The 13,117-nt window shown below is 43.8% G+C and overlaps 2 protein-coding genes across 4 annotated transcripts in view; both read left to right on the top strand.

Moving 5' to 3' along the window:
- Nca (neurocalcin homolog) overlaps nt 1-13,117 on the top strand; it is a 355,612-nt gene that overhangs the window by 178,410 nt on the left and 164,085 nt on the right. The gene's annotated exons all lie outside the window — the stretch shown is intronic.
- The window catches only part of LOC109031240 (neuronal calcium sensor 2), a 342,919-nt gene that overhangs the window by 178,064 nt on the left and 151,738 nt on the right, over nt 1-13,117 (top strand). The gene's annotated exons all lie outside the window — the stretch shown is intronic.

The raw sequence follows: 13,117 nt of genomic DNA, 5'->3' as shown, positions 1-13,117 counted from the left end.
GTCTGCTCTTACGGTGTTCTTCCTCAGCATGGCAGAATAGGGTTCCTATAACAATAGTTAATCAAATAATTTATAACGGGTAAAAATGGAGGAAAAACAGTGTCGCCAACTTGCTAGAATCATCATTGGGTGAAGGGAAAAAGAAAGTTTTATTTAAGAAGCGGAGCTTTCAACAATCGCTGATAATTCCGAAGCGTTTGAGCGTTTCGTTGGGATGGCTCGGGCAGGTGGAAGGAGCGTGGAGGGAATTATGGGGGAATAGGGTTCCTATAATCAATAATTAATCACATAATTTATAACTGGTAAAAATGGAGAAAAAAGAGCGTTGCCAACTTGCTGAAATCACCGTTGGGTCAAGGGAGAAAGAAAGTTTTAGTTAAGAAGCGGAGCTTTCAAGAATCGCTGATAATTCCGAAGCGGTTGAGCGTTTTGTTGGGATGGCTCGGGCAGGTGGATGGAGCGTGGAGGGAATTATTCATCTCGGTCGGACACCGCCTCGCTCGGCGCGCGTTAAACGTGCGAAGGTTCCGGGCCCGGGTTGACCTTTCGTCAAAAGCGCGAGGGCTGAAAATCAATATTCCGACTTTTAAAACAACCCGCCGTCATTTTAATTGGCAGACGTCTTCGGCTCTCACCCACTTACGCGCCCCCCGTAGCCCCCCTCGGCACCCCGGCGCCCGGGGGCATCGGCTTTATTTATAAACACCGCCCTCGAGTGCCTTGTTCCTGGATCCGTCGAATTCAGGAACGCGAGATGTGTCTCGAGGGACCCCCCCCCCCCTCCCCCCAGGTAGCCGTATGCTCACGCTCTGACTTGCGTTTTATATGGCGACGCAGGGAAAATTTTGAAAATTCAGGGAATCTCAGAATCTGAAAAGTGAGGTAGTTTTCCCGGAGGTGAAAACTTATGGGATTTTATGGGAAAAAAAAAAAAAAAAAAACTGCAGTACCCTCCAGCATTCTGTTTAATCCCTGCATTGAGATGTGAATGGCAGGACAGAGCCAACATCAAAACTATCAGTTGAAGTCTGATCTACTTCATCGAAGTTATAAAAACAGTGAAAGACAAAAATTGAAGCGCTGAGTGCAGAAAATGTATTTTTTCGGTTCCGGTGTCGTAGAATCCTCGTCGACATTTCCTTCTTTCTAAGGGAGGAAAATGCATGAATTTCGTTGAGACTTTCACTGGAAATTCTGTATCATTTCTAATTACTCTAATCGATAAGTTACAGAGAAATTACACGTTATTTTCCTCCATGAAATTCAAACGAGCAGCGGATATTCTAATTCACCGCAAACGAAAAATGCTCTTCTTTCACTCACTGTCTCAATTTTAGAGTCTAACTAACAATTTATAGCTATTGGATGACAATGTGTAACTATTGGCCAAATTTTTTTCTCGTGAAAAGGATTTTGAGGCTCGACATCCTTATGAAATCAAGGAAAAGTTAGACAATTTTTTTTTCTAAAACCTTGAAAAGTTAGGGAATTTGTGGAATTTCAAAATAAGGGGTGTCGATAAGAGCCATCTATGGGTCCACCTCAGCTGATGCACTTCATCTCTACAATATTTTTCTGAGTGAAGGTCTATACTTTACGAAATGCATCATAATTTGGCAATTTTCAGTCTCTTTTCGGTATATTGCGAGTCTAAACATACACTGGAAAAAAAAAAACACATTGGATCTGGAGTCCAGACTCTTGAAAACATTGACAAGAAAATGGACTCCTGATTCAATCAGATTTAAGGTTAAATCAAAAGAAAATCCGCTCAAATTAAGAGGCTTGGTTCTTGATTTAAGTTCGATTCTGATTGAATCAAGAGTACTTTTTCTTGTCGATGTTCCTAAGAGTCTGGACTCTAGATCCAATGTGTTTTTTTTTTTTTTTTTTTTTTTTTTCTTTTTCCAGTGTAGTATACAATTTTGAAATGCTTATGAACCAGTTGACTTACTGACTCATGTTCTATTCCGTGGTTCACGTAACCTCTAAAGCTCCACCACAAATCAGACGAACAGAAGCAAGAACAATATAGCAATAGAGCGATGAAGAGGAAGTGCGGCGATCACGGCGCCTGCGAACCTACAAGGATACTTCAAGCATTGCGCAATGCGTGAGGGATACAACTATTCGTGCTTGATGGATGTCCGCGTTGTATCTGCAAAATTGAAGGCGCGATGGCGCGAGGCGTGAACTCCAAATGCTCCACTGTATGCTGCAATTCTGTCGCTCAGATTCGGTAGAAAGGTTGAACAAGACAGCCCGTTCGCGTTTCTCCTACCTTCGGCTGTGTTGACTGTGTCGATTTTTTTCTTTTTTTTTCAATTTGATGTCTGATTCTTTTTTTAAGGATTTATTTGCAGATTTGTATAATGTATATCTAGAGCTCGTATGTAGCGCAAACATCGTGGAGTTAAGAGCATGCCCGAGGGTGGACCCAAAAACGGCCTTTATCGATACCCCTTTTTTAGGAAAATGTTTTGCCATCATAAAGCCAAAAGAATTAAGCCCAGGTTAAGATTTAAAAGACACTCAGAACACCCGTCCATGTCTTCAACTGAAACGCAACTTAGAACCGGCTCTACGCTTCGTGAAAAAACCATCCCCGCCCGGAAAATGAAGGAAAGTAGGTCATCTCCATAAGTATCCTCCATTCTTGATGCCCTGCGTTCCGTTCCGGTGTGCGCGCGCCAAGATACAAAATTCAGATTTATGGCCCATATTTGTCTTACACCCCTCCCCCCCCCCCCCCCCCCGCGGCGCTACACCCGGTGCCGCGGAGGAGCCCAACGAAAAACAATTACCCCTTAACCCGCCCGCTTTTTATTTTTTTAATCTCTCGCGTGTTCCATCGATGCTCCGCCGCCGCCCCTCATCGCGGGTTCACGACCGACGCTTAATCCGAAAGAGACTTCGGATCCATTAATCTTATTAATCCGACGGAGGGGGGCGCCGGAAGGGGGTGAAATAGCCCCCGCGTTTCCGACTTACCTGCAAGGGAAACAGGGTTTCACCTGGGAAAACGCATCGACACCGGTGCGGCTCCAGCCTTTCGAATGCGCGACCCGACTTTTTAGTACTTGGAGGCATGGTTCCACGGACAGCGCACAACGCACTAAAAAAAGTTCGGTCGTATGTACCAAAGTTCGGTGTTTCATAACACCCCAACTTATTCGGTTTGCCAAACTGAATTTTCGTTTTATCAAACCGGACTTTCAGTTTGCGTAAAGGGCTGGACACACGTTCAAAGTGAAGCTTCAAAGTGGTGGCTGTTCAGTCAAGAGTTGCTCATCGATGCGTCAAAATAGGGTGGGCCGCTCTCCTTTGAAGGTAATCGATGGCAACGCTTGGCTAGACAGACACCACTGTGAAGCTTCACTTTGAACATGTGTCCAGCCCCTAACCGAACTTGTGCGGTAAAGTGAACTGACGAACAAAAGTTTAGTCATAGATGCCGAACGTTCGGTTACACGAACCGAAAGTTCAGTTTGACAAACCGAATATATGGGATGATATGGAACACAGAACGTTAGGTTCATATGACCTTTTTTTTTCTCAGCGCGCAGAATTGGCCACGGAAAATCGGCCGTCGGTAGAGAAAAGTGACAGAACTTGATGTTTTTAAATTTGCCTATTTTCTTCTCTAAGCAGCCAATAGAATAACTGATTTTGACCAACTCATTGTTTTCCGGGAGAAAGACCCGAATCCAGCGAATTCATGAACGCGAGATGCTTTTGTCATAAGTAATGGGTCCGTTGCAAACTCCAGCTAGAGCAAAAAAAGAGCTTTATCTCCAAGAAAGTGGCTCAAAAATCAAGATGAGCGCATTTGGACAGTCTGATATACACTCCTAACTTCACAATCGGCGTAAGAAATATGCGTTTTCCAAGCTTCCCGCCACAAAACCGGTACTTCGGCGGAGGTGAAAATTTCGTCAGAGGGGTTGTTCCATCCAACCCTTACGCACTAGGATATTACGCTATATTCAACGTGACCAACGCCAACCCACCAAAACACACGCGACGATCACGGGATTTTATCAACCGCCGTGTTCATGTCCACATTTTCCTTGCGTTTCTAAAGACCATGGTGCTTCCCCATGGTGCTTAATCCAGCAAATTGGCAACCCCCTGGAAATGTATCGATTCTTGGAGGGGCCTGGTACTCCGACGAGAATCGATTACTTAACATGGGTTTAAATGGAGGAAATCCGGTGTTGCCGAATTGCTGGATCCGCCGATATTGTGTAGCGTCGTAGCTTGGTTAGCACCACCGAGTTTTGCTTTTTAGTAAGCTCGTTAGGGATGGCCCTCCTTTCTTTCCTTTCAAATCGAGGTCGTAAGAGCAGTAATCGACGTAACAAGATTTATCTTCGTGCGGCGTCGTTAGCGGAGGGTAAAAATAACGGTGATCACACCCGATGTCGTTCGATCGTCGAAAAAACTCGACGAAGAAGACGCGGGGGAAAATCGATCCCTCCCCCTCCCCGTCTAAGTTGCAACCGGTGCGGGGTGAATTCCGCGGGGTACTCATCGAAGACTCGCGGGGGAAGGTCGAAGGTATTTGCCCCTCGACGATCGGACCGGACGGAAATAACCAGAGGTCAGAGAATATCCTACGACGAGAGGCGGAAAAGGGGTGGGATTGGTGTAATTCGTCTTCATCTATCAGGGGTACATCCACGCGCGGGAAAGTGATTCCGTGATGGAGCGGGTCACCCCCTCCGGTGGGGAGGGGGGTTACCCATGCGAACTTGTGACAACGTAAACGAGGCGGTTGATTCTGACGGAGACTCTCGAAACGCAATGTGTGCAACTGACCTAGGTTCAGTTTTCGATCAGAGGATTTTAGTTTCACTACCCTTCAAGTGGTTGTGGCGCTTGCCCAATAATCAAGAGGCCCCGGGTTCGATTCCCGGTCAGGTGACCAGAGTTTGATGGTATCAGACAATGGTCACGTGGGGCTGGTGGTAAGCGTGGGATTAGCCCAATAGGGGCTATTTGAAGCTTGTAGGAAGAGAGGGGGAGAGAGAGAGAGAGAGAAAAAAGTATTAGAAACTTCAGTTTCTGGTTCATCTTAGAAACGACGGATGTATCATTAGTCTCCCTAGACACATAAAGGGACTGCGTTTAGTAGAATGTTGAATCATATTTTGATGGTTGAAATTTTGCGTTTCATATACTCAATCGGATGAAACTCAGTATCAGTGGTTTTTTCCGATTAAGACTCTAAATGAGACATAATTGTCATGAGAAGGCAATAGAAGTCACGCAGATTACTATTTCGCCTGAAATTTTTGATTTGGGCTCGAAAAAGCCCTCGTGGCGCAATGTTCATCCATTTGAAGATTCAAGTGTTAGGACGTTTAAACGTCTTGTATTCCAGAAACTACCCTTAAGAGGCTTGAAAGACATGTTGGATACATGCAGTTTTTGAAAAAATTGACGTATCGATGATTTCAACTAAAACTAGTCCTAAAATATATTCCAAGAAAAATCCAATTTTTACACGGAGAAAAAAACTTCGTGCGTGGGACCCGAAGTTTAAGTCATATATGGATCTCTGAAGTTTTCAGATTGAGCATCTGAACACTTTAGGTCCATCTGCTGAGGTTTGGATCACATATCTAAAACTTCAGTTTTTACATCTGAAATACTTCGGTTTTCACATCCGAAAAACTTCGGCTCTCACATCCGAAAAACTTCGGTTCTCACATCTGAAGTTTCAGATGTGTGATCCGAACCTCGACAGCTAGACCTAAAGTGTTCAGATGTTCAATTGTTCAATCCGAAAACTTCAGAGATCCATATGACCTAAACTTCGGGTCCCACGCACGAGGTTTTTTTTCTTCGTGTAAGCATCAAAAAGTGAGTTCAAACTTCCCTTTCACCATAAGACTCCATGAAATTTTAAAACTTTAAACGCATATTTCTTAAAACAGAGAAAACTCGTCAAGCCCCTCACTTGAAGCTTTGGTCGCTTCCCCTGTTCATCCATCAATTCAAGTCTCCATAATCGATACTTAATATTATAAAACAGAAAAACAATAATTCAGGGGAGCATTCGCTGTCCTAGCGTATACCAAACGTCACTGCAGCGTTACCAACTCCAGAGAATGGACGCTACTCCTCAACTGCACCCACTTTCTCCGATTTTCCGATCGAAGCCGGCAACCGCTTCATGGAAGTCGGGATAGTTTGATTTATTTATTTTCGACTTCACGGAACTCGTAGCAATTCGATCGCCCGTCGCGTCCCCAGCGTTACAGCGCACAGTGGATCGAGCCAAGCAGAGAGGCCGGACGTCAAATTTTCATCTAAAACGGCAAATTTTTATGTTGATTTCGCCATATTTTCAACTTTAAGGGGTGGTTTTTGAAGAAAATTTCACGAAAAAACCAATGGAACCACTTTTAAAACCTCAACATTTTTTTTTAACGGAGTTATGAGCTTTTTAAAGTTTCCAAATCGTGTCCGATCTCTCCTATTGACTGGATCCATTGTGCGGCGGACGTAAATTGAGGCGTTCGCTCCGGCGGCCATAATTTACCAAGTTCAGAAACTCGCAACGTTATCGGGAAACAACTCCACGGGTTTGTCACGTCCCAGCGCGAAATTTCCCCGTTTCCCGCGCGAGTTTCCCAGATTCCCCCGCGAACCGGCAGGCCTGGTTCAAGTTCCCCGTTGTTTTGCTTCTCCGGCCATCGGGACTCGGGGAGGGTTTCCGTTTCCGTTAACTTCGTAATTAATTCAGTGTCCAGTTAGAGTTTATCTTCCGGGTATTTTTATCTTCGGGATTATATTTCTAAGGTTTTGTGTTTTCAGTCGAAGCGCCGTACGCCTGGTCGAGAAAAATTACTTTTTCTGTATACTCAGCACTATAACTGTGTCACCACTTTTAGCTGGACCGAGTTTAACAGAAAGGAACCAAGCCACATTAGCTGTTGCCAAAATTAACTGGGCAATTCAATTTTTTATGAAAGAATGTTTGTGTGGATTTCTGTGAAAATGATGAGGAATTTGCTTCGTACCATGGAGAGAATTCACTGAAATTTGCGCGAAAATCAGCACTACCGTTTTTACGTAAAAAATTAAATTGCTTACAGTTAAATTTGGCAATATCTGATGTGGCTTGGTTCCTTTCTGTTTAACTCGGTCCAGTTGTACCCATGGCGAGGGAGTTTGATGGAAGATAATTGTATAAAACTCAGTCGTTTCATAGACGGAAGGACGGAACTCCATCCTCAAATTGCCAAATTGGCTCAAACACAGCAATTTTCTTCAAGAACATTAATGCAATTTCCGTCTAAAAATTTTCTGATTTTTGAAAATAATCAGAAGAAAAATCAGTGAAATTTTAAGCTGCAACTGTCAAAAATTTTCTCGTAGCAGTACCATTTGCGAGAGAAAATGTCGTAACGTTGAGATGTAGTTACGGTCCTTTGTCTAGAAGACGATAGTGTATTAGCAAGGATTAAGAATTTTTTATTTTTGCCGAGATTAAGCAACTTCGTTTTTATTATGATGAAAAAATAAAAATGCCTTCGCTCGGCCACAAAATTTTGGAAGAAAACTCATTTAAATTATTGAGGAAACAATACGTAATATCTTAGCGGATTCAGTGTCTCCTCTGTCGTATTTGCTCCCTTTCTGCTAAACTTCATCGAAGTAGCAGTATAGAAACTGAGAAAAAACCATGTTTCGATTGAAAATCGAGTATCCTTCCTTCCGCTTTTCTCATATTTTGTTCTTCTTCTTCTCATCATCCTTATTCTTATTCTTCCTCCTCTTCTCTAAGGAAAATTCAAGCTCTGCGCTCCAGAATAAAATAATTTGATCCATCGCGTCGCTTAACTCAGACGTCTGACATGTAAGTGCAGCATGCCACACAAAGTACACGATTTTATTCGTGTAAATCCGACTTGTAACGTCGCTGAGCAAACTAAAAAAAGTACGCTTTTTATGATCGCATAAAAATCTTATTGTTCGCAGCTCGGTCAACGCTTGGAGGACAGAATTACCTGATCTATTTTTGAGTTTGATTCACCTATTTTTGCTCTGAACGTGTTAGGAAATCGAACCCTCTTTACGTTGGTATTTTGCGGATAAGAAAACATTATCTCAAGGAAGGGTGGAAACTGAGCTGTGGGCTGATTGTCGACATTGATAGACAATGTTATTGACATAGAAGACGAAAGAGATATGGAGGGATCCTATTGGTGAAAGCGGGTGGTTACGATGGACAAAGGACGTAGGTATTAGGTAATAGACTAACTAACAGCGACGTACGAGAGACTCTACATACAGTCCATCATCTACCCCTTACTCTACAAGAACCAACCACTTCAACCAATAGGATCGCTCCATACTCCCACTATTCCCGGCTCATTTTAGAAACAACATAAATTCTATTGGTTTCCTTACGCAGAGAGGTGCTTTTATGGAAAAGCCAGAGATAGTGGTTCCTTCTTGCAAAATGCAATCCAAGTGTAAGTCACGCGTGTCATGAGCACGCAATTTTTTACCAGTTATTTTTCCGGAACTTTCGAAGCTTCCCGGAGGTTTTTCGGAAGCTGCTTCAGAATCTCAGTATTTTTGCAGGATATGTGGCTTAGCGACTACATTTCCATAGGATCCTTCACATGCAGATGCAGAAGCTCGTGCTCTTTTTTAAAAGATGGGGGAGCGCTAAGCTCGCCTCGAGTTGAGCTGTGCTACTCATTAGCGAGTTGCTCATGAATAAATCCGGATCCGTTTTAAAAAACCGGAGAATCTGCGGTCACCAGACCGAACTGCCGCGCTTTAATTTAAAACACCGTATGAATATCCGAGCGTTGCCAAATTTCAATCGGCAATATGCAAATTTAATAGAAATCTTCTGCACTTGGTTCTCTGACTTTTTCACATGTTTCGTCGAGAGGGGAAAACAATGACCAGCGTATATAGAACGAATGTCGGATTACCTTATCATTCGATTCGTTCGACTCAAAATCCAGTTGTCCGAACACAATGTTATTTCTGTGACATATTGGATTTTATTGATAATTTTATTGATTTTATTGACAACGCGTCATGTGGGGCAGTTTTACTCAACATATAGAGTAACTACATAGCTAGAGTATAGACAGGTGTGAAACACCGAAAATCCACTAGACCTCCACCGGTGCTTCTGCGAATAAAGTTAGGGTTCAAAAGGGCATCAAACCTATGAATTCAAATTATCCAGAACGATTTATTATTGCAGTTTGACGTATTTCTATCAAACGGAACTACGTGCATTATGAAGTGAGCCCTGCATGTCATGCATGTATTCTGATGGGTATCGGGGCTCATGTCCGAATGCACATAGTTCCGTTTGATAGAAATACGTCCAATTGTTACAATCCGTCGTTTGTAAAGCACGCAGTTGACTTGCAGTAGTAGCTGTTTCATTGTTTTTGCGGAAGAACGCTCATTTATGAACATTCTTGGCCATCTTGGTTTGATATTGGAATCTGCAGGTTGGCAGTGACAATTTTTGTGTCAGAAGTTGGCTACCCTTTTGGGTCCTAAGAGCTCCATATTTCTTCGTGTCCGCACTCTTTCTGTATAGGTACTTAAGGCGAATCTGAGCGTTGACTTCCCTGAGTATTTCGTACACTACAGGGAAGAAAACAGTATGGGGTCTCTAAAGTATATCGTCTCTTATCTGAAAGTTTCAGAAAAATATCCATAACTTCTTCGAAAAATCCGTATTTTATGGGGGCGAACACGACAACGTCCGAACGCTCATACGCCGTTCTTCATGGCTATCGAGGGTGGTCGCGTCGTTCCTTTTTCGCCCGTCGCGAGCAGGACTCGCCGGAGCGTGGCCGTATTAACGCCTCGCTTAAAAACCACGCAAGCACCATACAATCCCAACGATGTTAACGCCGTTATCGCGGAAAATGGCGAGGACATTACATCACCTCACTCCAGCGGGCGCCGACGGTAATTCCTAATTCCAGGCGGTAACGTCCAGCCAGTCGGGACCCAGTTTGGCAGGCTGCCCGCGTTTCTTTCCCGCCACTCCGCACCGCACAGTGGACCGAGTCGATCAGGGAGGTCGGACATGAAATTTTTGACTAAAACTGCAAATTTTGATGGTCATTTCGCCACATTTTAAATTGTAAGGGGTGACTCTGAAAGATTATTTCACGCGAAAACCGATGGAGCCACTTTCAGAACCTCAAAGTTTTGTTTTAACTAGAGTCCCTTTATACTGAGAGTCAAGACAATTTGAATCCATTTCTGATTGGTTCCCGTATTTTAGGCCTCCACAGTGTCACAAACGGGAATAAAGATTCATTTTCACCAATTGCAAAGATTATAATCTGGAATGGACCAGGGAATTACGGGTTCGGCAAGGAACAAACGGAATGAGAGGAGGAACGGAGAAAGGCTTCTGAGAATGGGCCGATCGAAGCTTACGAAAAACGTTCAATTTCTGTAATCTTTATTCCCGTTTGTGACATCCATGAGCTGAATTGTCTTGACTCTCAGTATAAAGGGACTCTAAGTGGACCGAGTCGATCAGGGAGGTCGGATTTGAACTTTTCGACTAAATCTGCAAATTTTGATATTTATTTCGTCACATTTTAAATTGTAAGGGGTGTTTTTCAAAGAAAATCCCACGCGAAAACCAATGAAGCCACTTTTAGAGCCTCAAAGTTTCGTTTAAACGGAGTTATGAGCGATCAAAGTTTCCAAATTTTGTCCGACTTCTCCCATTGACTCGATCCACCGTGCACCGCCTCGTTACACTCGGCGATTACGCTGCTTTCCGCGATCGAGCAAAGTCAACAACGGTGGCGGAGACAACGGACCGGGTCATGCCCCCTCCCCCGCGCCCGCCCCGACCCAATCAACCTAAGGATCCCTATTTTTAGCCGGCGACCGCGCTTCGATTCCCGCCCGCGGCCCGGCAATGCGGAGTCGAGGGAATTCCGGAATTACGATCGACCCTGTACATTTTTGTCTCCAGGGGATGACTGCTCTTTGTGCCGGAAGCCATGCAGCAGTAACGTTCGAATTTTCGGAATCGAGCTCCCTCCACAATTCGACCAATTTATCTGTAATTTAAATTATTTGGCTGATTCAGCGGAAATGGCGAAATTCGTCGTATACAGGGTGATCCTAAAGTCCCTCATCACTAGCACCAGGCATTGCCCCTATAACTAGTATATAAATTGAGATAAAGACTTGACATTTTGGAAGTGCTCCTGGGTCCTAGGAAACGGCTTTTGAGAACTCCTAATAATTTTAAAAGGATCAACCTTTTTGGGGACAGAAATCTTGGGGTTACAGCGGTGGTGTGGGACTTTTGGATTACGCTATGATATCGATAAGGCCCATCTAAATTTCCTCAACTCTACGATTTTTTGCCCACTAAAGATCCATTTTTAATGCAGCATAATTTGGTCATTTCTGACTCGTTTCACGTCTAATGATGGCTTAAATAGAGCCTGAAAGCCGATTTTGGCGGTAAATGCGGAATTTTTGACGATCGACTGAAAACCCCCATTTTCCGCCAAAATCTGCCTTCAAACACATATTTCAGCCAATTTTTAACCCGAAAAGAGCTAAAAAATGGCCGATCATGATACATTTCGTAAAATATAGACTTTTACGAGAAAAAATAATTGAATTATGAGGAAATTCAAGGTGGGCCCCAAGACGGTCCTTTCGATCTCCCACTATTGATATCACTAGTTAATCATGCCGTTGAATTTCGATTCAGATTCTCGGTAACATTAAACTAAAACAAGTTTTCCAGAATATCGTGTGTAATCAGCACAAATCGGGCAATGTCTCAATGTCAATACGGCGCTTTTTCTCGGGAAGGCGGAAATGACCCCTTGACGGGTACTTGGCGACACCCCGAAAACGTGCGTGGCGATTCGCGGTTCGCGGCCATCGGGTCGGTCCGGCGCGGCGCGGCGCGGCGTCGAGTCGTCTATTTAAAGATGCACGGGTTTTTGTTCCAAGGTATCCGCCCGAACAAACGAATCGCGCGCGTTATTAATGATCGGCCGTCAAGCTATCAGCCCGCCGCGGCACCGGCCCGAAGAAAGTGACATTATCGCCGGGATCCCGTTGCCAAAATTCGCGAGGAACCTTTCAGCGATGATGCCCGGCGAAAGGGGTTTCATCGCGTCAATGGTCAAACGTCGACGTTATCGTTAATGGTGTCCGAGCGAGGGGTGGTTGCGGCGAGGGGTGGTGTCGAGATATCAGCCCCGGGAGCCGAAGAAAGTGACACTATCCGTGGGGTCCTGTTGCCGGAATTTGCGTGGAGCCTTGATGATACGGACCGCGTTAAGCAGAAAGGAACCTAGCCAAATTAGCTATTGCCAAACTTAATCGGGCAATTTAGTGATTAACAAGAAAACGGTTTTGCAAATTTTCGTGGAAATTTCTGTGAATTTTCTGCACAGAATGAAGCAAATTTCTTAAAATTGTCAAAACAATCCGCTCAGTTATTGTTGTTCTCTTGTGAAAAAATTAAAGTGCCCAATAGCTGATATGGCTTGGTGTCTTTCTGCGAAACGCGGTCCATATTATACTGCCACGCTAAGGAAAAACGTCGTATGAATACTAGAGAGTTGCAAAATTTCCTCCAATAAAATTTGTATTTTCAAGGAAAGTTATGAAGATTTCCTCTTGCAATATTCAGGTAATTCAGATCTGATCGCGATTGAAATTCTGTGAACAAATCTAAGAAACATTTTCACATATTTCCCTGAAAATGTATTTCTTTTATCAGAAGAAATTTGGCAACGTCTGAAGGTTCTGAAGGTTTTCTTCTCTAGCACGGTGGTATAGTTTCGGGATTTGATCTCGACAATGGTCAGAGGAAGCGTCGGTGTTGTGATTGATGGTATCCCGGCAAAGGATGTCAGTAGAGAGAAGTCCTGGATGCTTCTTAAAATTTGAAATTGTTTTCTTTCTTTTTACCAAAGTGTGCCTAAGTTCAGCAGTGCTGGTACAGGAGGCCCTCGATTTCATCTTTTCAATGGTTAGAGGAAACGCTGTCGTTATCATTGAGGTGTCCTGCAGACCGTTTATTGAATCTAGTCGAAGCTATGTCGACAAGATA

Source organism: Bemisia tabaci, chromosome 5 (assembly GCF_918797505.1).
Source record: "Bemisia tabaci chromosome 5, PGI_BMITA_v3".
In the NCBI taxonomy this organism is placed as follows: domain Eukaryota; kingdom Metazoa; phylum Arthropoda; class Insecta; order Hemiptera; family Aleyrodidae; genus Bemisia; species Bemisia tabaci.
Note: the sequence above shows the minus strand (reverse complement) of the source record. Positions and strands in the feature narration are given on the sequence as shown.